Raw genomic sequence first — 22889 nt, 5'->3', positions numbered from 1 at the left:
CTGACTGACGGGCAGGTGGACGGATGATGGCGTGCGCTTCCTTGGGCGTCCGACTATGCATACTGTTCCCACGGAATATATCTTATCCCACCATATGATGCCATATGGGTCACAACAAACTTCATTACATTTTCATCAGATGCTGACATAGGAGTTATCTACTTTTCAGATTATGGACTTTGGGATTATGCTGTGCAAAATCGCCTAAAGTGGCGTGGCGGGGGTGGGGTCTCTCCACATTAAATCTGCAGGAATAATCTGTGTAATCAGTAAATGGTGAAACGAGTCAGAGTTCTTGGATATTAGCAGTGATGGGACTACAGCCCCACTAGAGATGTAACTAAAGTGCGTCACAGGATAAGATTCAGTGAATTCTTGGTCACAGCACTGAGGGTGCAGGGGCTTGTTGAGGATGAATATAGGCTCCCATTATCAGAATCCACAAAAAGAAGGGGGCCTGTATCGGGTTAGGGAGAACTGCCAAGTGATATGACCATTTAAATGCACCCCTTAACAATATAGCTGAGTTCCAGCCCCCCACCCCCTTACTGAAAATTACCCTGTGATATATTGAACAGGGCAATACAAGTGGCACCCTTTTGCACATTAACTATAGTGCATGGCAATAGGGTGTTTGTGGAAACAATTAGGAAGGGAAATGGGACGATAGTTGGGATATGGGGTGGAGGGGGCATCTCTAAAACACGTTGCCTCATTGCCAAACATGTAATTCTATCTGTCTGATACAAGCTTGATCATTCTGTCAATTCTGGGGGAGAATGATTTGTTTGGAGTTTATTTGGGTATAAAGTCAACGTTTGAATGTACTGCTATTCTCACTGTGGGAAGTGACTGGTGTTTTTTCTTTAAATATCAATTCAGCCCTCTTATTCTTCCAGCACCTAGATGCCTTTTTTAGTCTTAGTATGCAATATATTTATTTTCAAATAATAATAGTGCTCTTGGTTATACATTTGTGTTTGGGACAATATACATTTGCCCCAAAGGTTACAAGGAGGTCATCACTAATGACATAATAGACTGGTCAAGCGAGGTGTCTGATTGGTGATAAAACTGCTCACCTAGTGTCAAACACCTGCCCTTATTGTTTGTATCGGGAAATTGGGAGCTTTCATGTACATTAGTGAGGAAGTAAAATGGTAGAAAAGTATATGCATTGTCCTGATGATTAAAGTATCCACATGAAAAGTTTTCTTCTCCCAGGCTGTATGATTTGTTTTTTACATGCTTTTGGATACTGAACGGTTCTATATAAAAATGATTCACATATCACCTCTATTGCATTATATTTTATCTTTCAAGACCCACTACTCTGACAGCTACTAGGGTGCCTTTCCCAATAGATGGCACTTCAAAGTCCTAATAGTTACTATAGGCCTCATTACACGGATGGCGGTAAGGATTTACCGATACCGGTAAATCCTTACTGCCTTACTACGAGGTCCCTTTGCGGGTTGGGGAATTTAACGCCTGCTTTTTGCAGGCGTTAAAAACCAACCCGCAAAGAGACCCTGGGAGCTAATTACGGTACCGCAATTTGCGGTACCGTAATTAGCGCCTTCCCCATTCCCATTATGCCCTATGGGGCAAAAATGGGAATGGGGAAGGGCAATGGTGGATGGGGGAATTACCGCCCCGCTGACCTTGGAATGGGGCGGTAATTCCCCTTTCCACCAAGACGGTGCCGGTATTTTACCGGCATGAACCATGGCGCTAATAGCGCCATGATTCTCCGCCATCCATGTAATGAGGCCCTCTGTGTGTAACTAAGTAACGCACATCACTACTACTGAGAGCCAGGCATTGGTAAGTGTGGGTTGTACTCCCCCTTTTACATCGCTGGCATAAAAATGTCCTTTTCATTCGTAACATACATGGCCTTCTTAGAAGCCAAAATTGTGGCGACACACAAGTCAAGGATAAGAACCTTTGGAAAAATAAACTAAAAGAGGATGAGGTTTATTAAAGACTAGTCTAGAAAGCAACATTTTTCTTAATAATATAAGATGTAAGAAGGACCAATTGTGGATTTAGAAATGAGCAAAATGATTAATTTGAAAACAAGAGGATGACTGTGAACATTGACTTTGATGTAAGCACTGCGATATTTGGAAATTGAAACCATTTAATAAATAATGGAAGTGATAACTAAACAGCTGAAACCTACTGTTATTAAACAAAAAGCAATATTTACAATTTTGGAGTGTGATATTCATTGCTGAGTGTATTGTTATGACGTGTGCAGCTTACTATATTTGGAAGGTGGCCCTGCAGAAAATCTAACTTTAACCTTGTAGAAAGAAAGAAAAGAGAAGGAAAAGAACTTTTATTTTTTACTTGTAACTGTAATATTTAGTTTTCAATGTATATTGTGATATTAACTTTGATGTGATAGATTTTTTTATTTTTCTTATGTGGTTTTTATTATCTGTATACATATGATTAATAATTGGCTAAAGGTTTGTATTTAACCAAATGCTAATAATAAAAATAAATGTTATACTAGAATACCCACACCTATCAGTACCTAAATCACTATTTGGAAATAAGAGCAGTTTATTTCTAGTCGATTAATAAGCAGAAAAATGCTAAAACAGGAAGCTTATAATGTTATATTTGTGTGCTTGAAGAATTATATAACTGCTGCTAAATATATTGGAACTGAGAACCAGTCGGCCTGTTAGTGATGCCTGCGACTGTGAACATGCTGAAACTAATCATGTGTTTCTCCTTTTTCTTCTATAGGATTTTGATGTCCCAACAAACACAAGATTGATTGTTAAATTCCCTGGACTAATGCAGTGCCAACCTTCATTGATACAATGTGCAATTTCCTAACATCTTAGAAGCAGACACGTGTGTGGTCCAAATTTCTTTTTAGATTATTGAGGGATTGAGAAGCCTATAGAATACATGATGGGTTTCATCCATTCAACACACGTGTAATATCCAGCAACAACGAGCTACAATACATATCCAGCTTTACATAGCAAGGATAGCAACAGAGCTTGATGTGCAGTAAGACTTTTTCTCTTGCCTGTTCCTGAGAAAACACAAGAGAGTGCTATTTTATATACGTTCTGAATGTGAGATTAGTTTATGAGATTTTGCGAAACACCTGTAAATGGTCAAACAGTGTCCATGCACTGAATATTTTAAAATCTTCAGCCAGAAAAAACATCTTTCTGTCACTAGAAAAGACCTACACATGGGAAAGCTCATCTGCACTGAGAATCTGGGAAAAAGTTCAGTGGAACGAGTCAACCTGACAGAATAAACTGGTGATGAACCTTATCAATGAACAGGATGTCTGACAAGGGGTCACCTAATGAATATACTCATTACCTACGTGAGAACATCAGTGAAAAACCTTATCAATGCACTGAATTTGGGAATAAAAATATGCCCATTTCACCCCAGAAGACACATTCAGGTCTGAAACCTCATGAGTGCACTGAATGTGGGAAATGGTTTGCTAAGAAGGGGCAACTTACCTGCCACCAGAGAACACATACAGGCGAGAAACCTTATCAGTGCTCAGAATGTGGGAAAGGATTTGCTAGTAAGGGAAAGCTGATGTGCCACCACAGAACACATACAGGTGAGAAACCTCATGAGTGCACTGAATGTGGTAAGAATTTCATTATGAAGGGGGATCTTATTCGTCACCAAAGAACTCATACAGGTGAGAAACCTCATGAGTGCACTGAATGTGGTAAATGGTTTTCTGAGAAGGGAAAGCTTACTCGGCACCAGAGAACACATTCAGGTGAGAAACCTTATCAGTGCACTGAATGTGGGAAAGGATTTGCTAGTAAGGGAAATCTGACGTGCCACCAGAGAGCACATACAGGTGACAAACCTCATAAGTGCACTGAATGTGGGAAAGGGTTTATTAACAAGGTGAATCTTAGTCTTCACCAGAGAACACATACAGGTGAGAAGCCTTATCAATGCACTGAATGTGGGAAAGCTTTCAGGCGAAAGGGAGGGTTTATTTGTCATCAGTTCTCACATACAGGTGAGAAACCTCATAAGTGCACTGAATGCGAAAAGAGATTCATTAAGAAGATAGATCTTATTCGTCACCAGAGAACACATACAGGTGAGAAACCTCATGCGTGCACTGAATGTGGGACAGGATTTGCTGAGAAGAGAGCGCTTACTATCCACCAGCGAACACATACAGGTGAGAAACCTTATCAATGCACTGAATGTGGGAAAGCTTTCAGATGCAAGCGAGGTCTTTTTTTCCATCAGTTCTCACATACAGGTGAAAAACCTCATCAGTGCACTGAATGCGAAAAGAGATTCATTACGAAGGGAAATCTTATTTCTCACCAGAGAACTCATACAGGTGAGAAACCTCATCAGTGCACTGAATGCGATAAGAGCTTTATTCTGAAGGGAAGTCTTATTTCTCACCAGAGAACTCATACAGGTGAGAAACCTTATGTGTGCACTGAATGTGGGAAAAGGTTCTGTCGGCAGGATGGTCTCATTTACCATCAGTTCTCACATACAGGTTGGAAACCTCATGAGTGCACTGAATGTGGGAAGAGCTTTATTCAGAAGGGACGTCTTATTTGTCACCAAAGAACTCATACAGGTGAGAAACCTTATGTGTGCACTGAATGTGGGAAAGCTCTCAGAAGCAAGCAAGTTCTTATTTGCCATCAGTTCTCACATACAGGTGTGAAACCTCATGAGTGCACTGAATGTGGGAAAACTTTCAGAAGCAAGCAAGGTTTTATTTTCCATCAGTTCTCACATACAGGTGAGAAACCTCATCAGTGTACTGAATGTGGGAAATCTTTCAGATGCAAGTGAGGTCTTTTTTTCCATCAGTTCTCACATACAGGCGAAAAACCTCATCAGTGTACTGAATGTGGTAAAAGTTTCATTACGAAGGGAAATCTTATTTTTCACCAGAGATCTCATACAAGTGAGAAACCTCATCAGTGTACTGAATGTGGGAAAGCTTTCAGATGCAAGCGAGGTCTTTTTTTCCATCAGTTCTCACATACAGGCAAGAAACCTCATCAGTGTACTGAATGTGGTAAAAGTTTCATTACGAAGGGAAATCTTATTTCTCACCAGAGAACTCATACAGGTGAGAAACCTTATGAGTGCACTGAATGTGGGAAAGCTTTCATTCAAAAGGGAGGTCTTATTTACCATCAGTTCTCACATACAGGTGAGAAACCTCATCAGTGTTCTGAATGCGAGAAGAGCTTTATACTGAAGAGAAGTCTTATTCGTCACCAAAGAACACATGCAGGCAAGAAACCTGATCAGTGAGAGCAATAACCGAAATGGGCACCAAACAAACATGCATGCAAGGGTCCATTTCAGGGTAGTGAATGTGGGAAATACCACGCAGCATGTCCTTTTCTCCCAACAGAGAGGACATGCATGCAAGGGTCCATTTCAGGGTAGTGAATGTGGGAAATACTTCACAACGCAGGATATTCGTATCAGCTGTTAGGCAAGATTGTATGCAGTACCCTGTGGGTGACTGCACCAGCCTTGTCCTTGTGGCAATAGTTAACCCAACCTTTGGTATAAGCATGTAAAAAACCTACCCTGGACCCTAGCATACCCACCAATTATAGTCCCATCACCACCGTTCCCTTTTTGCTAAAAATCTTGGACCGAGCTGCCTATCTGCAGATCCAGGACTACCTGGAAACTAAAAAACTACTCGGTCTCATACAATCTGGTTTCCGACCTAGGCACTGAACTGAAACTGCCCTCATTGATTTAAAAACCCAAATTGAGGATTTAAAAGACAACAGAAAACTGGCCCCCCTGCTATTATTTTATTTATTGGCTGCTTTTGATTTGGTTAACCACCAAATTCTCTGCCGACATCTAAAATCAGCAGCCCATTTTTAAGACAAAGCTACCATATGGATTAGTTCATTCCTGGCCAATAGATCCATGAGAGTCTTCTCCCCGTCTGCCTCCGCTGAACCTTCTCCAGTCCCTTGTGGGATCCCTCAAGGATCTTGCATTTCACCTACACTCTATAACGTGTTCACGAAACCACTCTTCAATATTCTTGACTGTCTGGGTGTCACCTACACTGTGCAGATGACGCACAGATACTCATCCCTATCACAGGAGACCACACACTGGACACTATAGCCCTAAACAATATCTATCTGGTCATCCAGGCTTGGATGGCTCAACACGAGCTCTGTCTTAACGACGGTAAGACGGAGCTCCTCATCCTGGGTTCCCACTACCGACTTAATAGGCTAGATCCCATCTTCAAATCCTTCATCCATGGCAACACCATCAAAGTATCTAATGATACTAAAACACTGGGCATCTATCTTGATTCTACACTATCACTCTCCAGACAAACTAATGCTGTAATCTCAGCTTCTGCCTACACGTACAAACTTATTACAGCCTCCCGCTCATTCCTCACTAAATGCATCACCCTTGCGAGAACCCTTATGTCGAAACCCGACTACTTTAATGCACTCTACCTAGGGACTAGCCAACGAAATCTTAGCAAGCTTCAGGTCACCCAAAACAACGCCATCAGGGCAGCACTGAATATTCCCAGAAATCAGCACATATCTGACACTAGACACAGCCTACATTAGCTCTCAGTAGCCCAAAGAGTCTCCCTCAAATCTCTTGCTCTCACACATAACTCTCTTGCCAACCAGGCCCCTAACTATCTGGTGCGCCGGTTCAGACCCCACGCTTCTTGCCCGCCTCAGAGAGCTGCCCAAGCTATTGTCTATCCATACCTAAAATCAAGCTTCAAGAAGATGGCGGGACCAGTTTCCTAACCCTTGCCTCCAAATTATGGAACTAATTTCACAATCTGCTCATATCAAAACCCTCTTTCCACTCCTTCAACAGTAAAGCCAAATTGTGGCTTATTGATCAAGACATGCTAACCACATTTCTCAGCAGCTAAATCCTCCTACTACTCTAACCTTCTCCAGTCTCAAGCCTCCCACCCTCGGTGGATTTTTTAAACTCTCTCCCGTCTTCTCTCTCCTCCAACTCCTGATCCCTCGACCAACTCCACACTCTCTCCTTCTGACTTTGCCAATTTTTTCTCCTCCAAAATCCTCACACTCTGGCAAAAAATGAACTCCCTCTCTGACTCCCCCTCTCCTCCTCCCCCCTCTCCTCCCTCTTCTACTATGTCCATCTTCTCACCTGTTTCCCCTTCTGAAGTCTACTCCCTTCTATCCAGAGCCCACCCCACGTCCGCCCCCTCTGACCCTCTCTCCTCTGTTCTCATCCCCAAGATCTACCCTCTTCTTATCCCTTACCTTACCACCTTCTTCAACTCATGCCTCTCCTCATCAACCTTTCCCTCTATGTTCAAACACGCAACAATTATTCCTATTCTAAAGAAACCCTCCGCCGATCCACTTCTCAGTGCTAATTACAGACCTATCTCTCTTCTACCTTTCGTTTCTAAGCTTCTTGAGCGCATTGCCTACTCTCAACTCTCATCCTTTGTTACTTCTTCCTCTCTCCTTCCTCCCTTCCAATCTGGCTTCCATCCCAAACATTCCACTGAAACTGCTCTCACCTCTATCCTTAACTCACTCCTCTCTGCTCTCCATGCTAAGCAATCCTCTATCCTTATTCTACTTGATCTCTCTGCAGCTTTTGACACTGTCGCCCATCCACTCCTACTCCATACTCTTTCCTCCTTCGGATTTAAAGGCCTTGTTCTAAAATGGCTATCCTCCTACCTCTCCTCCCGTTCCTTTGCTGTTTCGTGGGGAGGCCAGTACTCTCCTTCCTTTCCTCTTATCTACGGTGTTCCTCAAGGCTCAGTTCTTGGTCCTTTCCTTTTCTCTCTTTACACCTCTCTCATTGCCCGTGATCTCCTCGTTTGGCATTTCCCATCACTTCTATGCTGATGATACTCAACTCTTTCTTCTCCTTCACACCTGACCTCCACCTTAAACTCTCCACCTGCCTCACTGCTATCAAGAACTGGATGTCCTCACGCTTTCTCTCTCTTAACACCGATAAAACCAAAGTCCTTTTCTTCCCCTCTAATTCTCTTCCCCCTCCCTCCCCTCCTCCTTTCATTCACTTTCCTCCCTCTAATCTCCCGATTTCCCCCCAAGCTCGTAATCTAGGTGTTCTTTTTGATTCCTCTCTCACCTTCTCTCAACACATTTCACTCACCTCCCGCACCTGCCGATACCACCTCTACAACATACGCAAAATCCGTTCCACCCTCACATTCCACGCCACCAAACTCCTTATTTCCTCTCATCTTCTCCCGCCTCTTCTACTGCTCTTCTCTAATCTTTGGACTTCCCGCATCTGAACTTGCCCCTCTTAAATCCATATACCACTCTGCTGTTCGTACCCTCTGTCTCCTTACCTCTCGTGACTCCATCTCTTCCTCACTCTCTTACCTTGGCTGGCTACCTTTCCACTCACAGCTTAAATTCCACTTTCTCTGCTTTGTCTTCAAATCCCTCTATGGTCTTGCTCCTCCATATCTCTCCTCCCTTCTCTCCTTCGACTCCCCATCCCGCCCCCTTTGCTCCGCTGACCATTTCCTCCTCACTGTTCCTCCTTCCCCCTGCGCTTCCCCCCGTTTCCGCTCATTCCAACTCCTTGCACCTATGCACTGGAACTTACTCCCTTTTACAATCCGCTCTACTACGACCTTCGCCTCATTTCGCACTTCCCTTAAATCCCTCCTCCTCCATTCTCCCCCTTGAAAACTTCCCCTATCACCTGATTCCTCTCTCCCCGTTCCTACTCCTCTCCCTTCCTCTTCCAATTTCCCTCGCCCTGTCCAACTCCCTCTCTTTCCCCACCTCTTCCCTCTACCCTTTCAACCCCCCCTCAGTTAATTGCTCTTTGCACTATTTTGTTGAATGATTCAAGATGTAAATTTTGCTCCCATTGTTAAGTGTTGTTGGTTTTTTGTAATCTGTTGTTCCATTGTACAGCGCCTTGGTTTAAAGCGCTCTATAAATAAATCAATCAATCAACTCCAACTCATAATGACCTCCAATGTAGCCTCCAGCTTTCTAAATGTAAATACTTAGTATATTCACTGCAATTTATCCTGTAAGTATTATGTATGTATGTATACGTATGTATATGTACGAATGGTCTAGTAATTATAGCCGGAGATCTGAATGCTAATTGTAATATTAATTATGAAGAGATTGACGTTTCAATTCTGTCAACCAATTCTGAAACTAACAAAACCAAAACAGATCCAGGTAGTCTGAAACTTAGAAGAGCGATTCGGTGTAATTTTATTGAAATTATGGGACTGTCAAAAATTGCTAATGAATGTACATGGGCTGCTAGAGGCTGTTCCTCAATTTCGGACTATATAATTGTGACTACTGGCTTTGACAAATATATGTCTGATCTAAAAACTATTGATATGATGACTAGTGATCACAAGCTATTACATACTGAACTGATGTTCATATCCCTGACTGAACAAACCTCAAAATATACTGAAGGTTTGATTGTTAACCCCAAAAGTAACCGTATCAGATGGACTTACTCCAAAACTTAAGAGATTTACTTCTGTTTTAGTTCAAGATTTTTATGATTTGTCTAATGAAGAGTACACTTTTTACTTTGGTTCAAATACTTTTACCAATCATATTAATCATATTAGTCTACAGGCGATAGACTCTAAGAATTCTACAAAGAAGCACAAGGCGATACATAAGCATTCGTTTGATGTCGAGATATACAATCGTAAATCAAAGATGAGGAAAGATATTCGCATGATTATGAGAGATATTACCCCTAACATCCAGACAACAAATCAGATTTAAAAAATGTAACAATATTACAAAGACTGGATGATTGGCCATAAATGTATAAGAGCTCAGAAAGATGGTGAAAAAAATGCTTAATGCTATTAAGGGCAAAGATATCTCTAACTTTTGGCAAATTATCAATAACGTTGATCTGACACAAAAAGATATACAATTTACGCAAATCAGCGAGAGAAGATGGCGTGAACATTTTCTGAAAATATATGATTGTAATAATGAAACGCAAACAAATGATACTTATGAAGCTTGTGAATGGTACTTAGATATTTCGATCTCAAACATTTTACGTATTATTGCAAAATCTAAAAACTCCGGAGTGCAAGGACCAAATAACTAAAACCATACCTGAGTCATGGAGACTTGCTTTAGTTATTCCTGTTTTTAAAAAGGGATCGAGGCTTTCGCCTGATAGCTATAGACCAATTGCCATAACAGACCCAGAATCGAAAATCTTCGCATCCATCGTATTAGAGGAATTACAGGAATGGATTAAGACCAACAATATACTAGACATCAAATAGATTGGCTTTAAAAAGGTATAGGCACCGACTGTGGAGGTTTGATCATGAAAAGCATGCTCTCTAAGGCGCTAAAAAGAAAGATGGAAACCCGATTTTTGTAGCTGCCATGGATCTAAGCAAGGCCTTTGACCTTGTTGACAGGCCGATGCTATGGAAAGAATTGTATGATTTGAAGATACCTAAACACCTTTTGTGTATCATTATCGAGTTATACTCAGATACAAAAATAAAAGTAAGACTGAACTCTGAAGGTCAACTGACATCTGAGATATGTATTCAAAATGGCTTGCGACAGGGATGTATGCTTGCAGCAACAAAATTTAATCTCTATGTCTGTGAAGCTGACAAAGCATTAAAGAACAAAGGTTTGATCGCACCAAAGCTTGGTACAATGTCATTTCAATGGCTAGCTTACGACGATGATTTTTTGTTATTCGACTGTACCAAAATCGGGCTACAAAGGATGATCAATGCTTTCGTCATGTTTATAACTGATTTGCACTTAAAAATGAATGCCGCCAAGACTACCATCATATGCTTAGGTAAACCAAAAAAGAAATGGCTAAATTTCGCATGGAAAGGTATTGGCTGCTAAAGTGGTTTTAAATATTTAGGATATTTCTTTCAGGGATCTAGCTCTCCGGCTATCATAAAAAACAACTAAGAACAAAGGCTGATAGTATCTTACGCCAAATGCGAAAACTTGAAACCAAATACTGTCGATATACTCTTGTACCACTCAAAAACTTCTACAATATGAAAGGAATTCCATGCCTGATGTATAGGATGGAATTCCAAGACTTGGAGGATTCCGCTTTCTTAAAATGCTTAGAGAGCCTTATATGGAAAGGAATACTCTTCTTTTTACCCAAATCTGTGTCAATCGAGGCAATTAGATATGAGTTAGGCTTGCAATCATGGAAATCGATAATAAAGTGGAAGAAATTAAGTCTATGGAGAAAATGCTTAACTAATTCACTTGAAATGTTATACCCAATAGTTGGAAATTATAGAAATAATAAATACTGTAACGAACAAAAAGAAATTATGGAAAAATATCTCTGGAAGTCGGTCTATCCTTAGATACACTCATATCGAATCCCTCGAAAGTGAAGAAAATTATTAAAGCATACGATTGGCAACAGACGGTGCTGTCGGTTATGCGATCAAAAACATTGAATCAAATGTACTCGTTCTGGAAATTCTATCCCACACTCGAAGTTTATCTAGAGAAATATCCTACTCATGAATTACGAAATGGTTTTATGTGATTCAGATTTGATGTTTTAAAAACCAACTACGTTCTTAAAAGGTGGAAACTGTCTGATGAAAAATGGGGCTGGTGTCGATTTTGTAGAAAGGATGGTACGGAAGAGACAGTGCAGCATTTGCTTTTAACTTGCCCAGCCTTATTGAACCAATGCATTACATATCTTGAACAATTTGTTGATTATCTACATTGTGTTAACAGAGAACTGTTGTGGTTTCAGATGCAACATGGTAGTACAAATAATTTAAAGATAAGAGTTACTGCTTTTCTAAAAAACATTTATAATCTAACATAATGTCTGTGTTCAACTGCTGCTATAATTATGATACTGTCTGAAGATGTTCTGTAACTTAGGACCTGACTTGTACTACCAAAGTTACCGAAACTTGATTTTTAAATCTTAAAGAATATTATGGTTTTAGCTCACTACGGAGCTACTTAATTAGCCTATAGACTCAAGAATTTTTTAAGATGAATTATGGATTATATGTGTCTGTTTTAATCTAAAACTTTGTAATGTTGATGAAATATGTTTGTTTAGCTTTGTAAAGGTTTAGATGAATTACAGATTATATGTCTGTTTTAAATTGTAATCTTGTAATTTGATGAAAACATGTTTTTCGTTTTTGTAAAGGTTTAAAATAAACCAAACAATAAACAAAAAAACAAAAAAAAGAAAGGTTTGTGGAGCTAAAATCACAGAAGGGCCACAAGCTGTTCAGGCTTGTAAGGGGCAGAGCTGCAAGCAACTCGGCAAAAGGGCAACCAAAACACGTCTCAACTGAGCACTAGTAAGGTTACACCACAAGAGTTAAGTCCCCTTTGGTTTTACAGTACCTTTTGGTTTGAAGAACTGGATCCAGCTGGCTTAAGTTCCTGTGTAGGTTTGCAGGTCCTTTGTTCCTCGGCCTCAGTCGTGGAGACAAGAGGGAGGACATCTGTGTTAGGGAGAATTCTCACTATGGCTAATTTCCCTTACCTATAGAGTCCCCCAGCAGCTTTGCTGGATTTGAAGGGTTTGTTTCTTTTTACCTGCTAAGAGTGAGACTCTTTTTCCCACTCTTAGGCATTTTTGCTATGTGTGTTCTAGGCTATTTTTGTGTTTAATGTCTATGGGATTTTCTCAACCCCATAGGAACCATCTTTATTCACATGTGTTACACAGCACCCTCAGTTCAGTGACACAGGGGTGTCGTAGCGACCCCCAAACATACACTCCATACCCTGGGACTGACTACTGTCTCCCAGGGCATGTAAAGTCCCCATTGACTTTACTAGTCAATTTTTAGGAACTTAACCAGTACAACCCATCTTACTATGGAGGTACTGAGAAGGGTTAATAGTTTTTCCCTTATGTTCATTTTCGAGAGGGTACCATACAGTCCCTCTCTCAAAGGTTTCTGGCTGGTGGCAGTGGTTACTACCATAAATATTCGACCGCAAATATTTCCCTATGGGATTTTCCCATTGTTCGAGGCTACCACTTTTTCTGACAGCCTCTAACATACCGCCGGTGTATCTTAATATTAACTTTACTCCGGTAGGTTTTATTTGCCAGAACTTTAATATAAATTCTTTCTCGTGTCTTTCTCTAAACTCCTAACCCAGGTCGGGATCCTTTGTTAGTCCTTTTGACGGGTTTCTGCCAAGAAGCCCTCCTTTCGGCGCCACTGAGTCTGGGGTGGGACTATTGTGTGGGAGGGGGAGTAGGACCCCTGGACAGGGTTGCCTCCCCAACCCATGTCGCACTCTATCCTGATAGGCTGGAGGGTGTCCCGCCAAGATGACCACTCCACTGTGTGAGTGACAGCTAGGCTGTATGAATGGGGTTCTTTTTGTATAAAAGCAGGGTCCTGAGGACTGGAAGAGCAAGACGTCGCCAGTGGAATTAAGAAGCCGAAGAGGAGAGAAGCCAAAGACATCTGCAACGACTGAACCACCGGTGAAGCCCTGCTGCAGCGTCTCACCACTTTTCTCCACACGACAAGAGGAGATCTTCATCTGCAAGAGCCTTCTTCCCTTGAGCTGGTGGGGCCAACCAGTTTGCCAATCTCCTTCCTGGACCTGCCTTGGTCGAATCGCCAGTAGCCAGTACTCGGAGGCCAGATAGCCAGACACCAGTCCACCCGGACCGCGATTTAAAGGAGTGTACCTTTTATTCGTCGGGCAGCACTGCGGCTGGTTTCTTCCCTGGGTAGTGCAGTCACTCGAACCTTCCTCCACGGCGAGAGCCTCTCTTCCTCTGCTGGATCACCCGAACTGCAGGAACTACCAGGAACAACTGCCTCCGCAGGAGCCACTTCTTCATTTTTAAGGTACATTGTTCCGCCAGGCCACCCTTTCTTCGCAGTAGCACTAAAGGTGTTTTAAATCCTTTGCCTACCTGTTGGGTTGGCCACCCCTCTCTCTTAACATTGTCTTTCGCTTTCTGCATCCACCTTTTCAAAATCGTTAACCAAAGACTTGACTGCAGCCACAAGAACATTTTGCTCCTGGGCCCTTGCCCTGTACCACTGACTCTGGCACAGGCCTACTGACTCTGGCTACATTTGTTAGATCTGCCTTCTCGAGATTGATTCTCATCTAGAAATGTGTGGTGCACCTATTTCTTACAGCTGCACTTTCCTTCCCTTTTTTAAACCTTGTGAAATGCCATTTTGCTCAGTTTTCATTTAAGTATTGTCTATACTGATGCACCGTCTTGCTTAAACTGGTTCACAAACTGATGGGAAGTGTTGCTAGGGTGTGTAAGAAGATATTTCTGAATAACTTGTGTTTTCCCTCCCTTTTGAAAAATTGTTAGTGCAACCCTTGTGTGTAATTGTCACTGTGCCGTTTTGCTCAGTTTTCACTCTGGTTCACTTGGTCTACAATTTATATAGGGAGTGTGTATATTTTGCCTTCACATAATTTTAACTTGCTTGATGACTGTGATAAATGTGTTTTATTAGAAGTGTATAAAATAAATATATATCTACTTTTTAATACAAGGCTTTGTTCAGTGTTTCCTTGTTCCATAGTACTGTAGGCCTAATGTGTAAACCCATAATACTGCTCATCTCCCTCTTGAGATAAGTCTCACTGCTCAGCCACAGCTACCAACTAAATCTTTGTGGTACAGACTGATACCAAAGGGGATTTATTGCTCTCACCTGTAGTCCTAATCTTCCGTAGTGCTCCCTAAGGGAACTGCACAGGATTCTGCCTAACAATCTGGGGACTCCTGCACTACGAATGGAAAGTCAGCGGCAGCAATGGACAAACTTCAGATCAGTGGCATTTCCTGGTTTCAGCTCCTCGCATTTCTCACAAATAGCACCACCGCATTTCTCAGCTACCGTAATGGACTTTCCTCACATCTGATGTCCAGGACTCTTTTGAGGTGGCTCAGGCCTGGTCAGTCCTGCTTCATGGGAGTCCGGAGGATCTTCCTGGAGCTCGGGTCCGACTTAAAAACGAGATAGTTGATTCTGGTGTTTCTCTCCCTAGCAATCGATTCCTGCAGCAGCAATGGAAGTACAGCCAGCTCTGAGAGGATGTCCAGATGAGTTTGCTTTGGGGTTGATTGGTCCCACCAACCCAAGGGGAGAAAATGTCCTTGCAGGGCTTCTCTAGTTGAGACGAATTTGGAGCTTCAGCTCAGCAGCAGTGCTTCACCGGGCAAACCAACAGTCCAGGAGTTGCAGCAGGCATCTTTTCCAAGTTCTTCGAATTCCTTCGTTCCAGTGGTCGACTCTGCCTTCCAAGCCAAAAGCCTCACCTTTTATACAGGCTTCTCCCATTCATTAACAGCCTAGCTGTCAGTCACCCAGCAGGGTGGATGTCCTCCAAGGACAGCCAGCCAGCCAATCACCTAGGAGTGCATTCCTGACATCTAGGAGATTAAGCACAGGGAGTTTCCTTCACTTTCTGCCCCTGACAGACACACTGGAGCCAGAGGCGGGCTTCAGCAGTGAACCCTGCCAAAGACAAAAGGAACAAAGAGACCAATCCTGGTTTGGCGCGCAGAACACATCTCAAGAAGGACTTTTCCCCCAAAAAATGGTGGAAAAATAAGACCAGGGCCAAAATGGGAATCCATGGGTGCTTTACTGGTGCTGCAATTGCAGCCCGTGGTAAAAACACACATGGTAGTAAACCACTGCCACCAGCCATTAATTGTAGAAACTAGACAAACAGGATACTAAGTAACCCCTTCAGCACACTATGGTAAGATAGTGTGTGCTGGGCCTAGAAAGTTACAATGTAAGTAAAGTCAATTTCTCTTCACTACTCTTGGAAACAGTAGTGTAACCAAGAGAAGGTATTTAAACCTTTGGGAAATCTGAAAGACTTCCCTGTGCCACTGCACTGAAGGTGCTGTGTGGCACAATGCAAAGATGATGCCTATGGAGTTTGTCAGACTTCAAAACCAAAAGAAACACAGAGATCAGATTAAATAAAAATACATGAGAGTGGGAAAAAGGTCTCACTCTCCAGGATACAAATTAAAAGTCCTAAAGTTCAGCAAAAGTGCTGGGGGTCTCTAAGGTAGAAGGGAATTAGCACATTTCTGAGAATTCTCCCTAACACCTGCCATGAGAGAGGACATGCATGCAAGGGTTTATTTCAGGGTAGTGAATGTGGGACACACTTCAGGATGTTCTTATCTGCCATGAGAGAGCACATGCTTGTGAGGGTCCATTTCAGGGTAGTGAATGTGGGAAATACTTGCTACGCAGGATGTTCTGATCTGTCATGAGAGAGGACATGCCCATGGAGAAATCTCTGTTGCAATTGAAGCCTCAGAGTGGAGGGAACACTTTCAATGATGCTGAGGGTAGCATGTCTATTGATTAAAACTGTGGATATTTTGTCACAAAAGCGGTTCACAGTTTCCTTTGGCACACAAATAGTGGCTGGTTATGATTGGTTGAATCATTTGTTTCAAATGCATCCTTTCTGGAATATTCTGAAGGGAGAGTGTACCCTCTGTTTTGAGATACCCATTCAATGGAACACTTTGTGCCAGAACCTGAGGCAACTATAGACCCTCATTGGATATACGGGGGGTACTGTTCTGCAAATTCATTACCAAGGGGCTGCCTAGCACTAGATAATCATTGTATACTCGGTGTTACAGAACATATACACATGAAAAACCGCATCAGTGAATGTGGCAATCTTTTAGTATTCTCTTGGAACTATCGGGTGCCCTTGACACCATTGCCCATTAGATCCTACTTAGTCTAAGGGACGCCTGCATCAGAGACTCCACCTACTCCTTTTTACAATCATTCTAGGCTAATGGACCATAAGCGTCTATGACACCTCATTTGATATCACAGTCTCTGCTTAAAAGATGTGACATTACCAGGGTTCTGCCTGTTGTGGCTTGTGGTTCTTAACCCCCGTCTTAACATATTATGTTACACCACATGGCCAGGCTCCCTCAGCTTCAGATTCTACTGTCATGGCACTGTTATCCTCTGAGGCTTGGTTTGGAGATCAGCAAAAGCATCACTAATGTTCAGAGCTGTCATTCAGCCATGAGCAGGTGCATATGATCTCACTGGCTGATCCCAACCCTGGCAACACTGGGATATTAGGTGTTTGTGTTGCACTTGGAATTCTTCCCTGAACCCCTTCTGGGTTAGGTGCTCTAGCCAGCTACCTGCGTGTCCCACATTCCTTCCACGCTTGTCCTTCCTTTATTTCTATCCCTCCAGATGAGAATCTCTTGTTTCAGAAGTAGCCAGGTGGAATAGCCTTTTTGATTCTCACTCCATATATCTGGAATGCCCTTGGTCTAAGATTGCATGCAGCCACAGATCATGTGACTGTCAGATGCTTGCTGAAGGCTCCCGACCCCCATTTTTGACATAACGTTGCTTCATTTTTGCTCTATTCTCTTATGTGTTACTGGTCGCTTGCTGTCCAAACCCTTACACCTCTGGGTGAACACGTGCCATAGGAAATGATTTATTTTTAATATAATAGAAGGCAGCTGATAATACCTGCTTTCCACACAGGTGGTGACTGGCCACATTTATTCCCCAAGAATGTACTAATACTCCCAACAAATAAGCAGCAATACTCCCAACTATAAACGTGGGAACAATGGACACACAGGTGCCAGCCGTCCTGCTTTCACCCACGCGACTCCATTGATATGTTCAGCACAGTGATGCCAGCCATGCTGCAGTACCTCTGCAAGGTGTTATAGAGGCAGAACTGCCTGAACTGTAGCGAAACTGTAAAGTAAAAATGCATATTTAACTTTACACTAATTGCAGTGTGCAAAGAAGTGTGAATTACAAATAGAACTTGTTTAGATGCAGTACTATTCTATTTAAGTAAAATAAAATGGGAATGAATTCAATTTTTACATGCTCACAAAGTAGTTTTAATGTGAACTTCACAACATGGAGTAACAATTTTCAAATTCAAATTATGTGGAGCCCTCTTTAATACAATTGGAGAAGGATGTATTCTCACGTAGCACATTGGACTAAGCTTGGCACAATACACGTAGAAAGGGAATGTTCATCAAGGGGGAACCTTGAATCTCCAGCATTACTCTGGAAGTCAGAATGTGCAAGGCATGCATGCCTTCTAGCGCAATACTGCAGTGTTTCTCCTTTTGCAGCAAATTGCAGGGTCCTCACTAGTGTCCAAAACTATTGCCTGTCTTTATTGCAGCGCTTATGTTTAGAATATTGTACCTCCATGTGCCGCCCCTAGGCCAGAGAACTATTTCATTTAAAGCACTACTTTGTAGAGAATTGCTTGGTGTGAAGGGCGAGTGGAGATGATGTGAAGTGTTGCATTAAATCTTCACTGAACTGTGAGACAATATAACGTGTACATTTTAAAATGAAATGGCTCATTTCTGCCTTAAATGAAAGGGATTTAGACATAAAGGCCCCATTACAAGTCTGCCGGTAGCGCACCGGTGCTACTGGCGGGTCACCGCTGGACTGTAACACTGGTTCCAGCGCCTGAAATCCCAGTGCCACCGGGACATTACACGTCCTGGTGGGCCGGGGTCTTTGGCGCTGGAACTTTTTTGTCCCCATTCTTGAACAGGGACTTGGAAGCACTAGCACTGTTAGTAACGGTGCCAGTGCTTTGTGACAACTCTGCCTACCGCGGCCGTTGCAGCCGGCAGGTCAGACCTCCCGTACACAATGGCACCGGCAGGCACAGTTGTCGTCTGCCGGTACGTTGCTACCAGCTTTCTTCTTGCTGTACCGACAGACATGTAATGAGGGCCAACCCATATCATAGCCATTCTAGTGAACACACATGTTAACCAAATGAAATTGCTCCTGGATAAGCTGACATGTCGAAATTAACCTCTAACGGCCTAAGTTCCTAAACTGAATACAAAGCTGATTATGAAAATGTTCAGCTGTAGAGAAATTGTCATTATATATTAAAATTAACAATACATGTCTAACCTCTATATGTATGTATAATCGCTCTCTTTTCTCTGCCTTCACTTTTGTGTAAACTGGTTCCGGGATCAGAGGCAATTCATTTGTTTTAATTAGTGGGGATACCATCTCCATTTCAGTTTGATTTCATATATTATTGTATATATAGTCTATAAAACCCTTTATATTTGATTTAGTTATAGGATATTTGTAAGGCCTATGTAAAAAATGGAGTTTCAAACATACACACATTATTATTTTATGTTTCCAGCTCTTGACATCTACTTACATTAAATCACATTGAAAGAATGAAAAACCTTATATACATTAGAATAGCAACACTAAAATTGCACCATCACATTAGAAACCTTAAGTAGCCTCAATTTCCCCAACAGCTTTAATAATCATGATAATAATTTTGCATTTATATAGTGCTACAAACTCTCAGGCATCTGAGCGCTGCTTATTATTACACACGGAGTGTGGTGCTCATTTATTGACCTCGGAAGGATGAAAGGCTGAGTTTGGCCCTTGCGGGATTTAAACCTGTGTTGGCTGGCTCGGCACAGTGAGCGCTCTACTCGCTTTGGTCTCTGACCGGTAATATTCACAAATATAACTTACCCAAAAGTTAAGTTCTCCCCAGTCCTCATAAATTCGTGTATTAAAGTGCACTAGTGCAAAAATCCATTTTTGGTAATTGTCCATTACCAACCATTTCCAAAATTCATTGACATCACAAATGCATTCACCCTCACCAGGACATATCCTAAAACAAAATCTGAGAAAAATGTATAAACCAAATTTCCTGTATAGTCACACTCTGTTACTACATGTTTCCAAGATGCCTTGGATATTACAGAAGCGACACCATTCTCTTAACAAACCTTTTCTCGGCCCCCAAAATTACATTGTATGCAATTGATTGACTCTGAATCTCATAAATACAAACTAAGATTTGTGATTCGGGAAACATTTAAAATATTCCATCAAAGTATCGTATTTCCTTAGTGTACCTACGTATTCAAGGAAGTATATGTTTAATTTTCTAGCACTGTTTAACCAGGTCAGACTAACGTATATTTTGCTTAACTCTGGGATTTTCATTCATTTCTAAAACTATTTAGTACCCCAGAGGCTTCTCTTTGGAGAATATCTTTCAGGGAGACATAAAGAGAACCCTTTGGTGGGTCTAGTATTTTATTCTGCAGCGTTACTTTCCTAGTACATACGAGTGATAATGACTGCATCCCCAATTCCAAGTGAATGACCCACATTGGGGTACACTTGGTCAGGCCCAGTAAACACTTTCAAAAGAGATCTTCCAAAATATTGAGATCCTTATTATTTGGTGTATGTACTCTCTCTGTCCCATAGAGTTAGGAGGGTAGCACTTTGGGGGTCATTACGACCCAGGCGTTAACTATGGCGCTATTAGCACCATGGTTGACGCCGGATTCCGCCATGGTGAATGGTGGAATTACCGTCCCATTCCAAGGTTGGCGGGGCGGTAATTCCCCATTCACCATTGGCCCTTCCCCATTCCCATTTTTGCCCCCAAAGGGCTCAATGGAAATGGGGAAGGCGGTAATTATGGTACCAAATTGCGGTACCATAATTACCTCCAAGGTCCCTTTGTGGGTCTTTTTAAGGGAGGACCTGCAAAGGGAACTCGGAATTGGGCGGTAAGGAATTACCGGCACCAGTGCCCTTACCGATACCGGTAATCCCTTACCACCCGGGTCGTAATGAGGCCCTTTGTGTTTGCCTATAAAACTGTACCAATGGAATCAGGGTGGATTTGAAAACCCTAGAATTGATTTTGTTTAACTTCAGCCAATAATGAGATAAGCTTTGAAAGAAGACTTTTTGCAACCTCACTTCTATTGAAGGCGTTGACCATAGGGAGCCCTAAGTATGTCATATGGTGTCAAGTTGCAAAAGTATTATTTTCAATATGTCAATTATACCCCACACTGATGGCTGTTTTGCCCATATTTATAGTCCAATTGTCATATTTGAGGTGCTGGAGACCAATATCTGCAGTATCCAAAATGATTATCTGTGAAAACATGGAAACTGAAATGTTTGTGTCCGACTTTAAGGGGAATACTCTTAATTTCCTCCACCCCTTCAACCAAATATACATTAAACGAGCAGGGAGCTAAATCGCAAAACTGACTTAACCTAACTTTAGTTTCTTTCGGTTTTTTTGGGTTAAGTTTCCTTCCATGTTCAATCTGATTTGCGTTCATGTGTCTGAATGATGATAATTTTCAAGAGACCCTCTGGGATTCCCCACCTTAATAATGTATTCCATAGCAAACATCTATTGATGTTATCAAAAGCGGCATGAGTATCTAAAAAAGCTGCATGGAGAGGAACCCCCTGCTGTGACCTAGATTGTTCTCGTAATAATGTCAGTAAAAATCCATTCAAATGTGTGCCCTTTTATTTTTTAAACACTGGCCCTCATTACGAGTCCGGTGGTAGCCGTGCTGTTAAAACCTGTAGGACCCGTAGTGAATTACCGGCACCGGACTTGCTAGATTTACCACGGCATTGCAACCCTGGTGGTCCGGTAAATCTGTCTCTGGCAATTCTGTTAATCCACATTCCTGTGGGACTCCACGGGAATGGGACTGCAGAAACACCGGCACCATGTCATAATAGTGCGGTGTTTCGGCGTCCGTCTGCAGGCACCTGCCCGCAGAACTCGTAGTTTGCCGGTCTGGAAAGCGGTGCCAGTACGGTTTTACCAGCATAGTTAATTCCAGATCAGCAAACTTGTAATGAGGGCCACTCTATTCCTTGTTCTTATAAATAAGAACCATTTAGCTCTGATACCGTCAGTGAGTCTATTTTCTACCTTAATCCGTTCAAAAAGCGGCTACAATAGTTTAGACCAGAGGGAGGATTTCCTTTTGACATGAAATTGACAACCCATCCAGGCCACTAGCTCAGGAATGCTTCCAAAACCTTATAAGCCTTTCAACCTTTTCAATAGAGACACAACCATCCCAATTGGAAAGGTCCCCTAGTTTAATAAATAGGTTTAGTAGTTGAAATAAGTCCACATTTTACCTTTAAAAAAACTTTGGATCCAAACCTGCTCTGAGATTAGATTTGCCTGAGACTTTCTCCAGAACAAATAAATAAAGTTAATATATTCCCAAAATGTTTTTAATTGTTAAAGTACAAAATGACAACATGCTTTGACCATCTGCAATATACATTTGTGCTAGATACGTTTTAATCCAATTCTTGAACTTTTGTCTTAGCTACCCTTTTGCTTCCTTACCATGGGCCATATTTGTTTTCCTGTGAGACCCAATGGCCCGCCTCAGAAGGTTCTTCTGCCACATTACCTCTTCATTGAAGGAATGCATTTTTAAAAATAAAACGGAATCATCAACGCTCTATCTCTGGATGTAAACACATGATTCATAATAGCATCACACCTCTAGACAACAGCCTTTCTCAAGGCTGAGCTTTAACAGTACATCTCTACAGAAATGTACAATATCTCTAAACACCAGCGATCTCCTAAACCTATTTCCCTGTTGATTTATTTCCCATTTTACCAATCTTGGATCACCGCGGAGGGAGAGAGGGGGTCGAAATCCAGTTTGCAAAATCCATTTCAAACATGCATGGTGATTCTTTCTAGTTTGCAACACCTCTAACGGCTCTACCAGCCTCACAAATACATGTGAGGTGCAGATAGAATCTATATGAGATCTATGAATTCCCACTCTCCAAGTTGGGCAAGCTGGAAGGCCCCCTTTTACCTGGCCATTTAATATAGGAATGCCCCAGCATTGCATCTGTCTGC

The 22889-nt window shown here is 42.0% G+C and overlaps 1 pseudogene; it reads left to right on the top strand.

The window, feature by feature from the left end:
- Positions 1–12671, top strand: part of LOC138551230 (zinc finger protein 268-like) — an 83432-nt pseudogene extending 70761 nt beyond the window's left edge.
- The last annotated feature ends 10218 nt before the right edge of the window (positions 12672–22889 follow it).

Source organism: Ambystoma mexicanum, chromosome 1q (genome assembly GCF_040938575.1).
Source record: "Ambystoma mexicanum isolate Mex_15411 chromosome 1q, UKY_AmexF1_1, whole genome shotgun sequence".
NCBI classification, from domain to species: Eukaryota; Metazoa; Chordata; class Amphibia; order Caudata; family Ambystomatidae; genus Ambystoma; species Ambystoma mexicanum.
The sequence above is the reverse complement of the archived record's forward strand: the minus strand, read 5'-3'. Positions and strand labels throughout refer to the sequence as shown.